Raw genomic sequence first — 15,839 nt, 5'->3', positions numbered from 1 at the left:
TCCTCTCCTCTCCTCTCCTCTCCTCTTCTCTCCTCTTCTCTGTCTGTCTGTCTATCTGTTTCTCTCTCTCTCTGTCTCTCTCTGTCTGTCTGTCTCTCTCTCTCTCTGTCTCTCTCTTGTCTTGTCTTGTCTTGTCTTCTGTTCTCTTCTCTTCTCTCTCTCTCTCTTTCTCTTTCTCTCTCAGGCCATCTATAATGGTGCCTCCATTTCCTTTTCTCTCACTTTCTTAACTCTTTAGTCTGCTTTCTATTTTTTATTTTATTTTTTAAAACCCTTACCATCTGTCTTAGAATCAATACTGTGTATTGGGTCCAAGGCAGAAGAGTGGTAAGGGCTAGGCAAGGGAGGAGTTAAGTGACTTTCCCAGGGTCACACAGCTGGGAAGTATCTGAGACCAGATTTGAACCCTGGACCTCCTGGCTCTCAATCCACTGAGCCACCCAACTTCCTCCTGCTTTCTATTTTTACTAAATAAAATGGCCCTCTCCATAGTCATCAATAATCTCTTGAAAGCAAAATTGAACGTTTTTTTCTTCTCAGTTCTCTGCAGCCCTCGGCACTGTGAATGGCGATCTCCTTGTTACTCTTTATTTCTGGGTTTTTCCTGATACCTTCTCTTGGCTTTCCTCACATTTGTCTGGTAACTCCTTCTCTGTACCTTTCTCCAGGTCCTGCCCAGTGATGCTGGGTTCCCCCCCCAGTTTTTGTCCTGGCCTCTCTTTCTTCTCCCTCTATACTACTTCAGTTGCTTATCCCATCAGCTGGCACAGATTCTCTCATCATCTCTATGCATTCGGGTCTCAGATTTTATTCAGCCGTAACTTCTCTGCTGATGTTCAGTCTTACGTCTACAGCTATCTGTGGGGCATCTTTAACTGGATGCTCTACACCTATTTCCAGCTCACCGTGTCTAAAACCAGACCCAGACTCCTTCTTCCCAAATCCTCCCTCTTCATAACTTCCCCACTAATAGGGCGAGTGCCGCCATCATTTCAGCCACTCAGGCTTGCAAAATGTGGCATCCTCAGCTCCTTCCTTATAGAGATCCTGCTCTATAAACCAGAGCCGTGAGATGGTCCATTTTTTCTTCTATAAATTCGATTTAATTTCATTGATGGAATTGAATTCTCTTCTTTCCCTTTCCTTTTCTTTGCCCATTTAAAGGTGAGAAACTATGCAAAATACACTCCCATATTAATTATGTTCAGAACATTGATATAGTAGTAGTTTCACTGGGTCAAAAGGTATTCACAATTTAATAGATTTGGGGCATTGTTCCAATTTGTCTTCGGAATGGCTGGACCAGTCCACAGCTCCACTGCTAGTGCACTTAATTTCCCCTTTTCTCCTTGCAGCATTTATTACTTTCATTGTTTTGACAGCTTAGCCAATCTGATGGATGTGAGTTGGTACCTCAGAGTTGTTTTAATTGGCATTTTTCTATTAGTGGCTTTGAGGGTTTTTTTTAAATAAAGCTATTGATAACTCAGATGTCCTCCTCTGAAAACTGCCTATTCATACTATTTGACCATTTAGTCATTGGAAAATGATCGTTATTGTAAATTTGACTATTTCCAATATATTAGAAATGGGACCTTTTGGAGGAACTTTCTATAAAGATTTCTCCCAATTTTCTGCTTCTCTTCTCCTTTTAGCTGCATTAGTTTTGTTTTTGACAAACCTTTTACATTTTATGTAATCAAAATTGATTTATTTTATCTCCTGTGAACTTTGTATCTCTTCTTTGAACCTGAATTATTCTCTTATCCATGAATAATTTTGTAAGGTTTTTTAAGTCCTAATAATACACGGTTAGTTTTTGTGAAGGTTCTATGTACAGCTGAGAAATAGGCATACTTCCTTCTATTTCTATTCAGTATACTATAGTTGATTATTCTAAAATTCTATTCATCTCTTTAACTTATTTCTTTTTCTCATCACTAGTTTTATCTCGGTCCAAGATGGGGTAAATCGAACTCCCCAATATTTATAGTTTTACAAGTTCCTCTTGCAAATTATTTAACTTTTCCTTGAAGAATTTGTGTCATGACATTCGATGCATATATGTTCCATATTAATATTATGTATATCTTTTATTAAAATTTAATTTCCCTGTTTATCTTTTAAATTAGGTATCTTTTTACTTTTGCTTTGTTAGAGATTATGGTTGTTACCCCTGCTTACCACTCCAAATGCCTCCTTTTTGTCACATAACTTCCCTTTTGTGCTCATTTGTGTGTTAATTTTCCTTCTTCTTCTCTTTTCCCTTTTCCTGATTGTCCTTCTACCTTATCCTTCTTTCCTCTTTTCGGATCATCAACACAAAACAGAATCACTTCCAGCCCTCCATCTGATTAGATCTCCTTTATGACCTCTGAGGATGATAGCATGCTGAGGGGCTACATGTATCCTCTCCCCATATAAGAATGTAAATAGTTTGAATTTGTTTCGTCCTTTATGATCACTCACTCATGGTGACCAAAATTTTATGTATCTATTGACTCCTTTGTATTTGTGTCAACGTTTCTACCACACTGCTCTTTTCCTCAGGAATCCTTGGAATTCTTCTATTTCATGAAGATCCATTTCCTCCTAAGTAGCATTATACTCTGTTTTGCTGAATAGGTTATTCTTGATTGTAGACATAAATTCTTTGCCTTCTGGAATATCTTATTCTAAGTTTTCTGTTCTCTTAAGTTATAGATGCTAAATCTTGTGATATCCTGACTATGGCTCCTTGTCCTTGAGTTCTTTGGGGCTGATTGAAGTATTTTTCCTTTTGAGCTCAAAGCCCTGTATTTTTGGGTGGAGTATTCTTGGGCACTTCTGTATGGGGGCTTCTTTCAAGAGGTAACTGGTCGATTCTTTCCATTTCAACTTAACTCTCTTGTTTTAAGATATCTGGGCAATTTTCTTTATGATTTCTTGAAATATGATATCTAGGCTCTCATTTTATTAATGACTTTCAGGTAAAACCCAATTATTATTTTATTTATTTAAACCCTCACCTTCCATCTTGGAGTCAATACTCTGTATTGGCCCCAAGGCAGAACAGTGGTAAGGGTGGGCAATGGGGGTCAAGTGACTTGCCCAGGGTCACACAGCTGGGAAGTGTCTGAGGCCAGATTTGAACCCAGGACCTCCCATCTCTAGGCCTGGTTCTCAATCCACTGAGCTACCCAACTGCCCCCCAAACCCAATTATTCTTAAATAATTTTTCCTTAATCTGTTTTCTAGTTCATCTTTTTTTCCTATGAGATAGTGCACTTTTCCCTATTTTTCACACTTTTGACTTGTTTATTATTTCTTGGTTTATTGATGATAATGATCATGGAATCATTAGCTTCCATTTGGCCAATTCTAATTTTCCAAAGTTATTTTTCTTTCAAAAGATTTTTTATTAAGCTGCTAATTTTCTCTTCATAACTTATTTCCCTAAATCTTATTTCTTTTCCCAGTTTTTCTCCACTGCTCTTATTTGTTCTTTTTTGATATAATTTTCCCCAGTTACATGTAATCATTTTTAATATATATTTTCTAAAAATTTTGAGTTCTAAATTTCCCCCTTCCATTCCTTCCCTCCTCACTGCCTAAAAGCATTTTGATCTAGGTTATACATGTGCAATTATGCAAAATAAACTTCCGTATTGGTCATGTTATGGAAAAAGACTCATCTAAAACAAAAAGAAGAGGGGCAGCTGGGTAGCTCAGTGGAGTGAGAGTCAGGCCTAGAGACGGGAGGTCCTGGGTTCAAACCCGGCCTCAGCCACTTCCCAGCTGGGTGACCCTGGGCAAGTCACTTGACCCCCATTGCCCACCCTTACCACTCTTCCACCTATGAGACAATACACCGAAGTACAAGGGTTAAAAAAAAAACACAAAGAAGACAGATGGAAAAAGATTATGCTTCGATCTGATTTTAGGCTCCACTATTTATTTTTCTGGAGGCGAATAGCATTTTTCATCACGAGTCCTTTGGAATTGTCTTGGATCATCATGCTGCGGAGAATAACTAAGCCATCATGGTAGAGTTTTGCTGTTATGTACGATGTTCTCCTGGTTCTGTTCAATAGTTCATGCAGCATTTTCCAGGTTTTTTCTGAAATCATCCTGCTCATCATTTCTTATAGCAGAATAATATTCCAGTACAATCCTATACCACAACTTGTTTAGCCACTCCCCAATGGATGGACTTCTCAATTTCCAAGTTCTTCGCCATCACAAAAAGAGCTACTATAAATATTTTTGTACAAATAGGTTCTTTTCCCTTTTTTGATCTTTTTGGGATACAGACCTCATAGTAGTATTGCTGGATCAAGTAGTATACGCAGTCCTAACGCTCTTTGGGCATTGTTCTAAATTGCTTTTTAGAGTGGTTGGATTAATTTGCTTTTTAAAATAACTTTTAGTTATTAAAAAAACCCCAACGACTTACCTTTCATCTTAGAATCAATACTGTGTATTGGCTCCAAGGCAGAAAAGTGGAAAGGACTAGGCCATTGGGGTTAAGTCATAGGAACATGCATCTAGAAAGTGTCTGACGCCAGATCTGGACCGAGGACTTTCCATCTCTAGGCCTGGCTCTCGATCCTCTGAGCCACCATTTTCATCGTTTTTAAAATTCTTGCTTTAAATCTTCTTGGAATTGTTGTTGAACTTTGTCTGAGTTACATTTTCATTTAGGACTTTCTTTGTAGATGTTTTCAAGTCAAAGTTTCCTGTGTGCCTTGAGCTTCCCTGTCGCCAGTTAGCTCTTCGTGGCTGCATTTTTTGTTCATTTATTCTTTGGCCTTACACCTGCCTGGCAGATTGCATCCCTTCCTGCCCTCGGGATTGGCTCAGGGATTTCATGGAATCTCTTTTTCCCCGGGGGCTTTCTACCCTGCTGCTGCTCCATCTTGGCCCTTCTTCAGGCCCTCTTTGCTGGCATGCTTCATCCCTATTATCAGCAGTTCTTTCTTTTTCTTTCCTCAAGCTGGTCTAGGCTGGAAAATGACATGCTCTACCTTTTCCTCCTCCCCTCCAGCCAGAATTCAATCTTAAACACCTCCTAGATCTTTGTTGATGACTGAGGTGTGGTCTAGATCCCACCACTTCCTCTCGCTGAAATATCTTCCCTTCTCCAGGATGACCCCATCGTCATGGACTGACCCATCATTTCAGGCCTATTTTTCTCTCCTGGGGCTATGTAGCCCATGCAGAAGTAGATTAAAACTCGTATCAAGCTCAGATTATCAATTAAAGTGACTCAGATGAGGATGTTGCTCGTCTCCAAGTTTTAGAGCTGGAGGAGATCTTCCAAGTGGTGCATCCCAACTCCTTCACTTAATGGTCCATGAAAAGGAGTTCTCAGGAAACAAAGAGGTCCGGTCTAAGCAACGAGCCTGTGGATGGAGAGGAGGACAGACCACTCGTGAATCTGCCCATCATGTCACAGCGTAATGCCGATGGGCTATCTAGAAAGCAACCTTGCAGGCACGTGGAAAGGCCATCACGCCAGTCTCACTACGACATTTTGGGGCACGCAGACCGGGGAATCACGTCTTGTATCTCCTCTGGGAAGGCAGCGCTCTTTGCCTCCCACAGTGGGCCATGGTGAGAATTCAGAAAACCATACCCTTTCCTGTCCTTCCTCTTCTTGTCTCCTCTTAGGCCCCCGATTCGGTGTGCACTAAGCCCTGTGGTTCTGGATTCAGGAAAATCGCTCCACAGGGAGAGCCTGCCTGCTGCTTTGATTGCGCTCCATGCCCAGAAGGAAAGATTTCCAAGGAAAGGAGTAAGTATCTGCCCATGACCGCTTTCCCCAGATCCCAGAGACTCCAGAGACTTCTCCTTACCGGTGCCAGTAAAGCACAAGGGTCTATGTTCATATTCTTGCCGTAAGATTAAAAATCAATATATACTGGGGGCAGCCGGGTAGCTCAGTGGAGTGAGAGTCAGGCCTAGAGATGGGAGGTCCTAGGTTCAAATGCGGCCTCAGACACTTCCCAGCTGTGTGACCCTGGGCAAGTCACTTGACCCCCATTGCCCACCCTTACCACTCTTCTGCCTTGGAACCAATACACAGTATTGACCCCAAGACAGAAGGTAAGAGTTTTAAAAAAAAAATCAATATATACTACCTCCAAGTTTCATATTCAGTGCATTTATTAATGATAACTTGAAGCAAAAAGGCAGCTAACCCAACCGAGACTGAGAGAAGAGAGTGAGAGGCAGAGAGAGGAACGGGATGCCGGGAGATGGGGTCCAAGGCTTCGAGATTTTCTAATTATACATCGCTGAATAGTCGTTTTACTCAGAATTCAGATTGAGTTTTTATAGCTTTTCAGATTCACTTAGAGCATACAACCATTTGGCTGCATTCTGGGGCAATTTCACCAAAAACAGAGGCGTAGAGAAAGAGGGGGCCATTAGCTGAAGAATCCTATAAAAGGACAAGAGATAGTTATTACAACATTCATCTTATCGTGCCGTTTTATAGTTTGGTATATTTATTTCTCTTTCACTAGCAGGTGGGGACTAATTAGACCATTAAAATTAGGAGATTAGTTCATTAAAATGTTGTGAAATAATGTTAGTTTTTTTCATGGCAGTTCCTAGTTTTCCTCACAAAGTCAGTGGCCAAGAATATTCATTCTTCTCTTTAAAAATGATTCATTGGGGGCTGCTGGGTGGCTCAGTGGATTGAGAGTCAGGCCTAGAGACGGGAGGTCCTGGGTTCAAATCTGGCCGCAGACACTTCCCAGCTGGGTGACCCTGGGCAAGTCACTTGACCCCATGGCCCACCCTTCCCACTCTTCTGCCTTGGAGCCAATACACAGTATTGACTCCAAGATGGAATGTGAGGGTTTAAAAAAAAATGATTCATCGGCACATTTTGTCTGATGACAGTCTTAACCGTTCCTTCCCACATAACTTTCCTTGGCAAAAAAATAAATGAGACGAGGTAACAGTTCAGAAAAAGCCCAGGCACGACCAAAGGCGCAGCGGGTGACTTACGCAGCCAAACTGCAGCGCCTCTCGGCAGAGAAGAAAAGCATGACTGTCAGTTGTCTTCAACATACTCTGCTCTCAGCTACAGCATAGGCTTGTTTCTTTCTTCCTCTACATTTTGTTTTACCATTTTGTGTGTATTTGTCCTGGTTCATCTTTATTTGATAGGCTTCTGTTGTGGAGATTGGAATTCATATCCAGTAACAAGTATTCTATTTGGAAAGTTTCCTTAATAATAACTAAAGCCAAAGGCGACCGAGACCCCCCCCCGTCCACTCGGGAAAGGAGAGAGAAGAAAGGGACGGAGCTGGGAGCTCCTGCAACGTGGTGGAGCAGAGATTCAGGGGAATTGGGGGAAATGCTAAGGGACTTCTGGGGGAGGCAGTCCAAAGGGTCAGAGTCTCCATTTCTACACTGTTCACATCAATCTTCTCACATTTCTGCGAATTCCACATTTCCTGTCATTCTCCAGGGCACGATAACACCTTCTTCCATTCATACAGCATGGTTGGTTGGTCACTGTCTAATCAGTGGACACACACTTTATTTTTTGGGACGACTACCACTGGCGCTGCTGTGCCTATTTTGCTACCACCAGGACCTCGGCGACATCCCCCAGGCGGAGCATTTCTAAGGGAAGGCTCTTAACCATGTAGGGACGGCCACCGCACAAAATGGTTGGACGAAGCAGCTTTGGGTTAATGATCCTGCTCTTGAATAATCACAATAACAGTACACACACGTATTTAATTTATCCTCCTAATAAATTTATAACAGAAGTGCTACGATCACCCCCATTTAACAGATGGAGAAACTGAGGCTGAGAGCTGAAAGGCTGTTTTAGGATCCACAGGCTGTAGGGGTCTGAGGCAGCATATTTGAATTCAGGACATCACAGCGCCGTCACCCCACCACTGATGCGTGCTTTCGTCCGACATGGTTCGATGATAATATATCGAGCGCTTTAATTGACGCGCGTCTTCTTTCCATCTTCTGAAACGCTTCCGTCTCGTTGGCCCCCTTCTCTCTTGACAAAGAGCTCTCCGCCTCTGGCTGTCCGGGCTGTATTTTGGCGAGGAAGGAGAGCAGCCTGTCGGAAGGCACACACAGCCTTGGCACCCCAGTGATCGAGGGACTGACCCGGCACAAACCAGGTCCTAAAACAGACTTCGTTGTCTCCTATCGATATAATTGGAAAGTACCTACTGACGGTCCAGTCAGGCAGCCCATTCAGTTCAGTTCAATAAAGACGATGAAGCACAGTCTGGTGGGGGAAACAACACGTCCACAACTAAGCACAACAGGGATGGGAGGGAGGAAACTACTTCCTAAGCAATTCTCCTGTGCCAGGCTCTGGGCCCCCTGCTAGGGGTACAAAGAAAGGCAAAAGGCCGTCTGCCCTAAAGAAGCTTCCAGGGTGGTGGCAGAGACAACATGCACACAACCACGGACAGATGGGCTCCAGCCAGCCTAAACTGGGCCTCACCCCTGGAGGGGAGCGAGTAGCCCTGAGCGAGGCTGTGGTCCCAGGGGGTTTCTGCTCCTGCAGGGCTGTGGCTGTGCCACGTGTCTGTGGGTCACGCCTCCCCCTACGGTAGTGGGTTGTCCCTGGCACCAGGAAGATGGAAGCGGGACCAGGGGGTGGGGGTGGATTTTGTGCCAGGCTGTGGGTCTGCCAGGGCAGCCTTGGTGCTGGTAGCCTGGGAGAGGAACTCGGAAGGCTGGAGGAACACAGGGTCAATAAATGTCAGATGATATTTTTTACCTTCTTTTGGATTCTGAGTGTCTTAGATCACAGAGACAACGGAAGTTGCCTTATCCTTGGCGCATAATTTCTATTTTGGAGAGGTTGCGAAGATCAGAGAAAGTGTCTATTCAACCCTCTTGCTGATCACACAACCCAGAGATCTCTGTAATGTTTCCAGAATGCAAATAGGGCTCATTTGCTGACCATGAGACACTGAAATCCAGGTTGCCCCTGTAGATATGGACCGCTGTGTGAAGTGTCCAGACCATCAGCGCCCAAATGGAGAGCGAGATCTCTGCCTCCCCAAGACGGTGACCCTTCTGGCCTTCCAAGACCCTTTGGGCTTCTCTCTAGCTCTCACAGCCGTCTCCTTCTCCTCACACACGGCGCTTGTTCTCTCAGTCTTTGTGAAGTTTCCAGATACTCCTGTGGCGAAGGCCAACAACCGGGTCCTCAGCTTCGTTCTCCTCACCTCCCTGACGCTCTGCTTCCTCTGCTCTTTGTTCTTCATTGGCCACCCTACCACGGCGGTCTGTCTTCTTCAGCAGACCACGTTTGGAGTTGTGTTCATGGTGGCTCTTACCTGCATTCTGGCCAAAACCATGACGGTGATTCTGGCCTTTAAGGCTACCAGACCAGGGAGCAGAATCAGAATCCAGCCTTGAGCGAGCAACTCCCTTGTCCTCATCTGTTCTCTGGTCCAAGTGACCATCTGTGGCCTTTGGCTGGGGACGTCTCCCCCGTTCCCATCCATGGATCTCTCTGAACCTGACCACATTGTCATGGAGTGCAAGGAGGGCTCTGCCATCGCCTTCTACTGCGTCCTGGGCTACATGGGCATCCTGGCCCTGGGCAGCTTCCTGGTGTCTTTCCCGGCCAGGAACCTTCCTGACACCTTCAATGAAGCCAAGTTCATCACCTTCAGCATGCTGGTGTTCTGCAGCGTTTGGGTCTCCTTCCTGCCCACCTACAAGAGTGCCAAGGGCAAGGCCATGGTGGCGGTGGAGATCTTTGCCATCTTGGCCTCCGGCGCTGGCTTACTGGGCTGCATCTTTATGCCCAAGTGCTATGTGATCCTTCTGAAGCCATACAGGAACAGTCTTGAAGGGATGAAGAAAAAAAGGAGATTCTCGAGCCAAGAATTGTGTTTGACCTTCTCTTTGGGGTGCTGCTGGTGACATCAGGAAGGAACGAGCAATAATTCAGATCAATCTTGTATCTGTTGAGTTAGAAGCCTGGGGACCCAGGAAGGTTTTCTGTTTTCCACTCGACTAACCCTTCTTCCTGACGTTGTTGTGAGGAAGATTAGTTAGTAATTAATTAGGTATTAAGGTTGGACCTAACAGGACGGGCTAGAGCATTCCAAGATGGAATGAAGGAGCAGGAAGTTGCTTGTGCCCTGAGAGAGACTCCATTAGTGGTTGGCACAAACTGTTGCTAGCCCTGGGAGATCTCAGACCTGCATCCAGATTCCCTGGGATCCAGAGCGGTGGTGGCTTTCAGTGAGTGGACAAGACCTGCAGAGCTGCACCAGGTGGAGGAGGGGTTTGGGATCTGGTGGACAGCATCACAAGCACACTCTCTCTACTTGGGTACCTTGGACCACCTTGGCTTTTGGCATCCTGTGATCATCTGTGGATTACTGTGAGAACCCCAAAGCCACCCTCAGACCCATTAGCTGTGCTGGTCAAACCTGGCTGGAACCAGGTTTGAAGCCTTCCCAGAAACTCCATTATTGCTCCTTGAGCCCTGCCTGCTTAGGACACTAAGATTAGAGAAGTCAAGTCCTCCCCTTGCCCTGTGTTTTGCCCTTTAGGGTATTAAGTGTAGAATCCCCTATCCCACCTTTATAAGTAAACATAATTAAAACTGTTAAATTTAACCTTTTACCTTGCCTGCTGGTTCCAAAGACCCTGGCCTAGGGTGAGCTGGGTGACAGTTAGGCCAACTGTCATTCTTGATTCGTGGTCTCCCTATCCCGTCTCTCCTTCAACCCAGTGTGTGTGTACCCACAACCATTTAGATTATATTTTAACATCCCTGGTGCCCATCTCTTTTACAACGTGGGCTAACAGTGGGCAGCGCAGGGCAGTAATAGGAACAGGACCCTCATACTCTACAATTGTGCATTTCTCACCAGTTAGCATTAGTTAAACATCAACTGCAAAACTTGTAGCCTCAGCATTAGTCAAGAATGAATTGTAGATTATTCGATTATCTACTCTGTGTATTAGATCTGTAACATTCTAGACTGGGCATCAGCTTTGTGTTCTTAGAAACAATTAATCCCCTGAACTCTTAGTACGCCATGTTATGGCTATCAAATTCTAATAAGTTTCCATTAAAAATAAGCAGAACGTCATCCAATTAATATCACTTTTATATATTTCTAGGAGTCTTTTGTGCTTTTGGTGTATACATGGGGGATACTTTCTAGAGAGGAGCCTTAAGGCAATATTTTCTGACAGAATAAAATACCTTTTACAGGCAACAAATGGTGGGCGAATGTGATCTTTGTACAATGTGCATCAATCAGTCAAAGTGTCATTTCCAGGAATACTGGAAAAGTGAGGGATGTAGGTTATGAATGTCTTTAATCATCTTTGAGAAATATTAGGAAGGTCAAATGGACAGGCCTTGTTAATAGATTGATTATGGGAAGTGAGGGAGGAAGAAGAGTCCTAGATGCCAGCTATTTGTGTGAGGGTATGGATGGGTCTGAAAAGAATATCATTTGGATATAAATTTGTGAGAAAGACTTTCTCCTTCTTCCTACACAGGAATTCTTTATGCATATGTAGAATATCTTACGCCAGCCAATAAGCATTGATGAAGCACCTACTCTGATGTCAGGCATTCTGTGAAGTGCCTCAAGGGACTCACCATCCAATGGGCAAGATGACCTGCAAATAATTATGTACAAACAAGATATTTACAGGACAAATGAGAAATACCCAATAAAGAGAGGGTGCTAGAATTTATTAGGAAAGGATTACAGTAGAAAGGAAGGTTTTTATCTAGGATTGAAGGAAGCCAGGGAGTCCAAGATCAGGAAGATCAGGAGGAGGAACATTCAAGGAATTGGAGACAAGCACTGACAATGGCCAGAGACGAGAGATGGCGTTTCCTCTTCTATGAACAGTAAGGAGGTCAGTGTCACTGGATTGTGTGTAAAAATGAGAGATATAGGTTATGAATGTCTTTAAACACCAAAAGATTCTGAGATCTGGATTTGAGTGCTTGGAACAATCATGGAGCAAAGGGAAGACGGAGCTGAAGCAGAGAGGGGAGATAGCACGGAGAAATGACCTATGGGCATCACCAAGAGGAGGATCCAAGTTGAAAGAAGTCCCAGGAAAAGGTTGGCTCTTTCCCCAACTTTCTCTCCTGTTGCCTGCCCATAATATAACCTGCTCTTTCAGTACCAAATATTTCTGGGGAAGTTAATTTCTCCCAAATGTGAATAAGCTAAGGATTTATTGGGAAGGCAATTTACAGTAAACGTTTCTTAAGCACCTATTATGTGCCAAACACTGGGCTGGATAGACAAATAAGAAAAAGACTTTCTGCCCTCAAATCGAATGGAAGACAATATACAAAAGAAAGCTAAGAATGAGTGCCATTAGGTTCCAGAAGGTCCCTGAAGGTAGAGGCAAAGGTAAGCAGTGCAGCTGGTGGTAAGTGAAGAGCAGCCTGGGATTCTGAGCCCCGTGGAAAGAGAGGCTTTGGGAGAGGCCATTTGCTCTGTGCCCCAGCCTTCTTCTGAGACGGGGGAAGCAAATGAAGGCTCTGAGGGTTTGTAAGCACCAAAGCTAAAGAAGGCCGCCTCCAGGCTGGTGATGAGCTCATCCCGAGGGGCAGATCATGGTGGTGGAGTGGACATCAAGCAGAACTTTGTTCAGTTATTTTTCAGTCACGTCTAGGGTGCCAACTCCTTCTCCAACTCATTTTACATATGAGGAAACTGAGGAAGCAGGGCTCGATGACAGCGAGTGTCTGAGACTAGATCTGGGCCCTCCAGGCTTCTTGATCCAGGGCTTGTGGCCAATCCACTTCACCGTCTTACCGCCCTCGCTACCAGCTGGATCCCCAACACAGGTTTGAGTTGGCCAGAATAAGGGAGAGCGTTTGGCTTTTATACACACACACACACACACACACATCCATATAGACGTAGATATATATATATATATAGTGTGTACATGATTGTGTGTGTAAATAAAATGCATTATCTAGGAAATCCATGTGTATTTAAATTCTATGTGCACATCCACAAAAACTCTCTCTGCAAACATATTTCTGCATGCTCCATCACTACAGTATTCCACTGGCTGTATTCAAGTTCAGCCTCTGATTCACTTCTACCATAATTGCTTGATGAAAGAGTTCTATGCAGGGGCGATTGGGGGGCCAACTAGCAGCAATAATCATTTTATTTTATTGTATTTGTTGGTGAAACACACACAAATGTCTTTCAGCAGCCTCCCGGCCTCCGAGCAGTAGCATTGGGGGGAGGTTGGGGCCTCCTTTCTTCGGCCTCCCACACCCTCCAGGCTCTCTCAAGTCTCCGCCATGGTCCCCCTTTCTGAAAGGCCTCGTCGCCCTTTAAGGCCAGCGACTTCCTCCTGAGCTCACTCTCATACCCTGCACAGGTGCATCAGTCTTCGCAGGTGGACTTTTCTCGTTGAATGCGAGCTTTGGAGAGTGTTGTGTATTTTCCTTTGTGCTTTCCTCTGGGCCTTCCCACGGCTCCTGGCAGGGGCTAAACGTTCAGACGGGTGTGTGATCCGGCTGATTCCCTGACTGAGGAAGTGCCAGATGAAAATGGGCCAACACCATTTCCTAAAGACATTGTGCGGGAGGAATCGGCAGGACTTTGAGATGGACTCCGTATGGGAACGAAAGGAAATCACGAATCAAAATTTCTTTTAGAAGGAGCAGGAGATGCTGGGAGCTAAGACAGGAGGGTAAAAGGTGCTCCCCTTCCACACACACACGAATAAATCACCCCAAAACAAAGGAAAGAAGAAGGAACGCATCAGCAGGGCTAAAAGAGGCAGTAGCCCAGGGAGCCAGCATTTGTCGGAACCAGAGGAAAGTGGACCAGCCCACAGACTGCTACGTGGCCAGGGGCCATAGAGTGCCAGAGCAGGAAGGAGCCCGGCAGAACCACCTGGCACGTTACTGAAGGCAGAACGGACACGAGACGAGGCCAGAACCTGCAGAGAGCCTGAGGCACTAAAGCAGCACAGTTGGGGCTGCCTCTGACCAAGCCACCAGCGAGGGGGAGCGAAGCGGCAGATCCAGAACCAGCCCAGCCCATTAGACAGCGAAGTAACTGACGGTACTGGAGAGAAATATGGAAGGACAAAAGAGCCACTAGCCTCCCCACAGCAGGCCAACAGTACCAGCCCCTCAACAGAACACGGACAGAAGCAAAGGCAGCCAGACCTACTCTGAGCAACAGAAAAGAGTACTTTTCACTCTTTGAATGATGTTCTTTATATCTCCGGAACAGACAAGAACCTCAACAGATAGATGAGATAATGGTGGAAAAAAAACTAGAAAAATAAGTAAAAGACAAAGAAGAAACCTGACATTAGAAAGTTACTTTAGTGACTAGGAAGATCAAAACACAAACTCAGAAGAGGACAGCAATGCCAAAAAGGAAACATGTGAATCATCAAAGGAAAGTACAAAAGGTTTTCAGGACCCAAAAGAACCCCTGGAAATACTTGAAAAGAAATTTAAAAATAAATAATAAGAGAAGTGACAGACTCAACAACTGGGAATAAATTAACTGAAGAAATCAACTTCCTAAAAAACTACACTAGGTCAAAAGGAAATGGAGTCACAAAATATACTGAGAAAGATAACTCCATAAAGACCAGAATGGACTAAATAGTGATGAAGGCAAAAAAAAAAAAAAAAAGTTTGGAGCAGATAACTCTTTAAAGAGTAGCGTAGCTAAATAGAAAAGGAAGTGCAACAACTCAAGGAAGAAAATAACTTCCTAAAAATTAGAAATGGGCAAATAAAAGCTAACGAATCCATAAAATATTCAGAAACAATAAGACAAAATCAAAAGAATGAAAAAATAGAAGACAACTTGAAATATATCACTGGAAAAACAACTGACACAGAAAATGGATCCAAGAGAGATAATCTAAGAATCTTCAGAATATTTAAAAGCTGTGATTAAAAAACAAAATAGAGCGTGTGAAGGAAATTTATTTTTCTGGGGTCGCTCACTCGACCTCAGCTCCTGCCAAACATTTGACCCAGAAGCCAGGAGAGTGTGAGAGAAATCACTGGGTAAATTGGATCACTTGAATCTACTTGCATCTGCCTGAGTTTGCATCACGTAGCATGGGTCACGGGACTGTGGTCTATGCACTTGATTCAGAGATGACTGAATCTGACCAGGAAGCGAGAAGGAGGTTAAAAGGTTTGAGACAAGGAAGGATGGCTCTTTCTCTGGTGAGGGCACTGAGGGAGTTGCTGTGGTGGCCAGGCTGAGACCACCCATGTGGCTAGCTAGAATAGGCTTTTCTCTCTATCTCTCTGCCTTTACCTATCCAAGTAATTCTAATAAACTTTATACAAATTCTAATAACCTGAGTCCTAATTTTAATTCTTACAAGAGCCTGGCCAGCATATTATAAGAATTCATCAGGGGAAACTACCCTGATATCCCTTCAATAAGAGGGGAAAATAGAAATTGAAAGAACCCACACATCACCTCCTAAAAGAGACCCTAAAATAAAATGTCACAGGCTTATTATAGCCAAATTCAAGAACCCCTAGGTCAAGGAAAAAGTAGTATAAACAGCCAGAAAGAAATGATTCAAATATCATGGAGCCACAGTCAGGATTACACTGGACCTAGTAGCATCTACATTAAAGAACCAGACAGCAAGCAATATTATATTACAACATGCAACGGATCTAAGACTAAGATTACATACCCAGTAAAACAGTGTAATCTTCCATGGGAAAAAATTGATAGTTAATAAAATATAGGACTTCTAGACTTTCCTGACCAAAAAACCAGAGTCGAAAAGTAAATTTGATGAGCCAGAAAGAAGAAAACTAGCAT

At 43.9% G+C, this 15,839-nt stretch overlaps 1 pseudogene; it reads left to right on the top strand.

Annotated features, from left to right (window-relative positions):
- LOC123239300 overlaps window positions 1-9,918 on the top strand; it is a 23,651-nt pseudogene extending 13,733 nt beyond the window's left edge.
- Window positions 9,919-15,839: the final 5,921 nt, after the last annotated feature.

The sequence above is a fragment of the Gracilinanus agilis genome, chromosome 3 (assembly GCF_016433145.1).
Source record: "Gracilinanus agilis isolate LMUSP501 chromosome 3, AgileGrace, whole genome shotgun sequence".
Taxonomy (NCBI): domain Eukaryota; kingdom Metazoa; phylum Chordata; class Mammalia; order Didelphimorphia; family Didelphidae; genus Gracilinanus; species Gracilinanus agilis.
The sequence above is the reverse complement of the archived record's forward strand: the minus strand, read 5'-3'. Positions and strand labels throughout refer to the sequence as shown.